At 39.5% G+C, this 5,618-nt stretch overlaps 1 non-coding gene across 1 annotated transcript; it reads left to right on the forward strand.

Annotated features, from left to right (window-relative positions):
- The first annotated feature begins 4,546 nt into the window (after nucleotides 1–4,546).
- Nucleotides 4,547–4,653, forward strand: LOC116110717. The gene has a single exon (XR_004124958.1). It is a non-coding gene; the product is annotated as a small nucleolar RNA R71 (small nucleolar RNA).
- Nucleotides 4,654–5,618: the final 965 nt, after the last annotated feature.

Consider the following 5,618-nt stretch of genomic DNA (forward strand, 5'->3'; position numbering starts at 1 on the left):
GTAGGCAGATGCATTAGCTCGTCTGGCCTCTATAATGAACAATGAGAAGGTTGATTCAATCTCGATTAAATTCCTCTTGAAATCAAGCATCTCCACTTCACCAAATCCAATGTTAGCCACAATTCAAAGGTATAGCTGGAGTGATGATGACACACTGCCAAAGATAGAATTAAGTTTTACCGGCAAATGACATGCCTTCCTATAGACCATCCTAAATGGAGACATACCAATCAGAGTCTTAAATGTAGTGTGGTAGGCCCATAATGCATCATCCAACTTCCGTGACCAATCCGTCCTCGATGTATTGACTGTCTTTTCTAAAATTCCCTTTAGTTCTCTATTCGATAGTTCAACTTGTCCACTAGTCTGTGGATGGTATGGTGTCGCAACTCTATGTTTCACCCCATATTTTCCCAACAGTGCATCCAATTGCTTGTTGCAAAAATCCGATCCTCCATCACTAATGATTGCCCGTGGTACCCCAAACCTTGAGAAAATGTTCTTTCTCACAAAATTAACCACCACCCTGGCATCATTGGACGGCAATGCAACTGCTTCCACCAATTTCGATACGTAATCCACTGCTACCAAAATATACATGTTCCCATAAGAATTTGGGAAAGGACCCATGAAGTCAATTCCCCATACATCGAACAGCTCAACAACTAGGATATTGTTCAGTGGCATCTCATCTCGCTTTGAAATATTCCTACTCCGTTGACACTGGTCGCATTCTTGAACCATCCGGAAAGAATCCTTGAAAAGGGTTGGCCAATAAAACCTAGATTGAAGAACCTTGGCTGTTGTCCTAGCTCCTCCAAAATGGCCACCCACTTCCCTTTCGTGACAATGCCATAGGATACTCTCCATTTCCTCTTCCGGGACACATCTACGTATCATCTGACTAGTATAGTGTCTATACAAAAATGGCTATTCCCAGAAGTAGTACTTCAAATCTGAGAAAAACTTCCTCTTTTATTGGAAGGTCATGCCGATTGGGAGCACTCTCGACGACAAGTAGTTTGCAAAATCTGCATACCATGGTGCTTTCTCCACTCTCATCAATTTTTCATCCGGAAAAGTTTCTCTGATTTGGGTTTCCTCTTCATTTCCCTGAATTGGTCGATCAATCTTGACAAATGATCCGTCACCACATTTTCTGACCCTTTCTTATCTCGTATCTCAAACTCAAACTCAAACTCTTGTAGCAATAGGATCCATCTTATCAGCTGAGGTTTCGCTTCTTGCTTTGCCAATAGGTGCTTCGGTGTTGAATGATCCGTGTACACTATCACCTTAGCACGTAGCAAATATAAACGAAATTTGTCAAAAGCAAAAACCACAGCCAACAATTCTTTTTCAGTGGTGGTGTAATTCAATTGTGCATCAGTGAGTGTTTTGCTAGCATACTGAATTACATGCAACACTTTGATTTTCCTCTATTCTAACACTACTCCTAGTGCAAAATCACTAGCATCACACATAAATTCAAATGGTAGTCCCAAATCGGGAACTGCAATAATACGTGCCGACACTAATAATTTTTTTAGAGTTTGAAAGGTATGCATGCATTCATCATTAAAATCAAAAGCAACATCTTTAATCAATAAATTGCAGAGGGGTTTAAAGATCTTAGAAAAATCCTTGATAAACCGTCTATAAAACCCCGCATGCCCTAAGAAACTCCGAACTGCTTTAACATTTGAAGGCGATGGTAGCTTCTCAATCACGTCTGTTTTTGCTCGATCCACTTCTATGCCATCCCTTGAAATTCTATGACCAAGCACTATTCCTTCCTAGACCATGAAGTGGCACTTCTCCCAGTTGAGCACCAAATTCGTCTCCTTACATCGCTGCAAAACAAGTGAAAGATTAGATAATCAATTGTCAAAAGATGAACCAAAAACAGAGAAGTCATCCATGAAGACTTTTATAAACCGTTCCACCATATCACTAAAGATAAACATCATGCATATCTGAAATGTGGCTGGTGCATTGCATAATCCAAAGGGCATCCTTCGGTAAGCAAAGGTGCCATATGGACAAGTGAAGGTTGTCTCCTCTTGATCCTCAGGAGCGATGGCAATCTGATTATATCCTAAATAACCATCTAGGAAACAGTAGTAAGCATGCCTTGCTAATCTCTCCAACATTTGATCAATGAAAGGAAGTGGAAAATGATCCTTCCTTATCGCTTCATTTAATTTTTTGTAGTCAATGCACACTCTCTAGCCCATGACCGTCCTAGTTGGTATCAATTTGTTGTTCTCATTCTTTATCACTGTGATACCTCCCTTCTTCGGAACCACTTGCACCGGGCTCACCTATGGACTATCAGAAATAGGATAAATTATTCTCGCATCTAGAAGTTTCACCACCTCCTTTCTCACCACTTCCTTCATCGAAGGATTCAGTCTCCGTTGTGGCTGCACCCTAGGCTTGACATCATCTTCCATAAGTATCTTATGCATACAAAACGACGGAGAGATGCCTCTAATATCTGAAATGGTCCATCCAATTACTGATCTATGTTCTCTTAGTACCCTAATCAACCGCTCTTCTTCCAATTTGCTCAACCTTGAACTGATGATTGCTGGAAATGTTTATGCTTCACCAAGATACACATATTTGAGGTAGGAAGGCAAGGGCTTCAGTTCAAGCTTCAGAGGTTCTTCCTTTCTTTCCTTTTCCTTTTCTTTCTCAAAATTAAATTCCTCAAATTCTAGATCTTGGCTCTCATCAATCAGCTGAAGTGCTTCCAAAAATCTAGCACATTCATTCTTCGCCGACTTATCTACCTCAACTGTTTTTGATTGGGCAATACAAGCTTCTAGAGGCACTTGTGGAGTGTTCTCTTCAATAGCCTCTTCCACTAGTTTATCCACCACATCAACACTAAAGCACGAATCCGATTCAGTTGGAAACTTCATAGCTTCAAACACATTGAATGTTACTGTTTCATCTTGAACCATCAACAACAACTTTCCTTTTTGCACATCAATAAGAGCTCTCCCGGTGGCCAAAAATGGTCAGCCCAAAATAAGAGGCATTTCCTTATCCTCTTCCATGTCTAATACAAAAAATCTGCCGGAAAGATAATCTTGTCTACCTTCACCAACACATCTTCGACTATACCCCTCAGATGTTTGATGGATCTATCTCCAAGTTGCAACGACATGGTTGTTGCTTCACTTCACCAATTCCTAATCTCCTGAAAACAAAAAAAGGCATTAAATTGATGCTTGCACCTAAATCACACAAAACTCGATAAAAAATAATGTCTCTTATAATGCAAGGAATAGTAAAACTCCCTGAATCTTTGAGTTTCGCGGGTAGCTTCTTCTGGAGAATTGCGCTACACTCTTCCGTAAGCATCATTGTTTCCTTATCTTCTAACTCCCTTTTGTTTGATAAAATCTCCTTGAGAAATTTCGCGTAGCTCGGCATCTGTTGCAATGCATCTACAAAAGGAATGTTAATATGCAATTTTTTAAATATTTCAATAAATTTGGAAACCTTCTTATCTTGATTCTTTTTCTTGATTCTCTAAGGAAAAGGCACGGGAGGAGTGTGATGTGCCAACTCTGGTGGTATCTCGGGAAATGACAATTTCTCTTTCTTTTGTCTTTGCCTCTCTTCCTGCTTTTGTTCATCAACCCTAGAACTGGTTGGTTTCTTTTTAGCATCTATCTCTTCATCAACTTCCTCATCAGAATCTTCCTTTTCTTTTGGTGGGCTTCCTTCTTTCCTTGATTGTTCTACTTCTTCTAAAACTGTCCCACTTCTCAGAGTTATTGCATTTGCTTGCTCACGTGGGTTAGGTACTGTGTTGCTCGGTAGTGACCCCTGTCGTCTCTCATTTAATTTATTAGCCAATTGACCCACTTGTACCTTCAAGTTTCGAATGGACGCCCCTTGATTTCTGAAATTCATCCTCGTCTCATTCATAAAACCTATGGTCTCTTACATAAACTTTCCAAACATGTCCTCCAATTTTGTCACTATTTGCTCTCCTGGTTGATTGTTTGGCAATGCTCTTTGGTTCCATTGATTGTTCTGCTGATTCTGATTGCCCCAAGACAGGTTTGGATGATTCCTCCAACCAGGATTATATGTGTTGGAGTATGGGTTGTTCGGTTGCCTTTGATTTCCTACCAAGTAGTTAACTTGCTCAAATGATGAAGACGCTAAAGCAAACGTATTCCCCACTTGGCATTCACTACTCACATGACCACTTGCCCAAAATTCACAAATTAGTTGAGGAGCTTAAATAGAATTTACTTGCATACTTCCCAACTCTTTTTGAAGTGTCGTGATTTGGGCTGAAATAGTTGTGTATGCATCAACTTCATGAAAGCCCATAGATTTCTTCGGTTGCACCCTTTCATTAGGTCTTTGATAATTGTTGCTTGCTAGAACTTCAAGCAACTCATGAGCTTCTTTTGGTGTCTTATTTTGTAATGCTCCTCCCGAGGCTGCATCCATTATAGTTTGCACATTCACCATCAATCCATTATAAAACGTTTGGACTTGCATCTAAACTAGAAACCCATAATGTGGACACCTCCTCAGTAATTCTTTGTATCTCTCCCAAGCCTCATACAATGATTCTGACTCTTCCTGTAGAAACGATGTGATATCATTTCTCAGCTTTGCCGATTTTGCTGGAGGAAAGAATTTGGTCAGGAACTTATGTGCTAAATCATTCCATGTTGTGATCGTTCTTGATGGTAGTGCCATTAACCATCCCTTTGCCTTATCCCTCAATGAAAACGGGAACAGTCTCAATCTAATGGCGTCATCTGACACTTCGTTTAACTTGAAAGTGTCACAAATCTCCAAAAAATTGGCAATGTGTAGATTTGGATCTTCCTTCAAATCTCCTTTAAACTGTACGAACTGCTGAATCATCTGAATGGTTGCCAGCTTTATCTCAAAGTTGTTGGCTTGTACTGCTGGTCTAGTAATACTCGACCCATTGCCATCAACTAAGGGAACTGAAAACTCCCTTAGTGTTCTATTTTCTGCCATCTCAACAATGACCTCTAGTTCCTGTAGCCTCTCTTTCTCTTCTTTCTCTGTTAAGTCTTCTAGTGGTTCTTTCAATCTCAGCATCAACAGGAACCACTGGCTGACGTCTTGCTCTTCACATAAACTACACAGAAAAATAAAAAAAGTAAGATCACAAACCAACCGAAAAGAAGAAAAAAAATTAAACAAACAACAGTTAAAACAGAAATAAACTCCAATCTAGCTAACACAAGAAAACTCAATGTTAACACAAAACTCAATCCCTAGCAACGGCGCCAAAAACTTGTTGCGTTGTTACTACAACATGCAATGATAGCAAGTGCACTAGTCACACAAAGTAATAAAGTGATGAGTGAGTATCGTTCCCACGAGGATTGGTTGCTAAGCACTAATTTTCCTAAGTGTTTTTCAAGTTGGAGGAACTGAATTTGTTTGGATTAATGGGAGAGATTAAAACTAAAACTAAAACAAAACTTACTAAGTATTAAAAACTAATTAATAAAGGCAAGAATTAAAGACAAGAGTAATATCAATTTAACAAAAGGTTAGGGTTTTGACTTCATTCGGACTCTATGGATGAATTTTAC

Source organism: Pistacia vera, unplaced genomic scaffold (assembly GCF_008641045.1).
Source record: "Pistacia vera cultivar Batoury unplaced genomic scaffold, PisVer_v2 Contig61, whole genome shotgun sequence".
Lineage (NCBI taxonomy): Eukaryota > Viridiplantae > Streptophyta > Magnoliopsida > Sapindales > Anacardiaceae > Pistacia > Pistacia vera.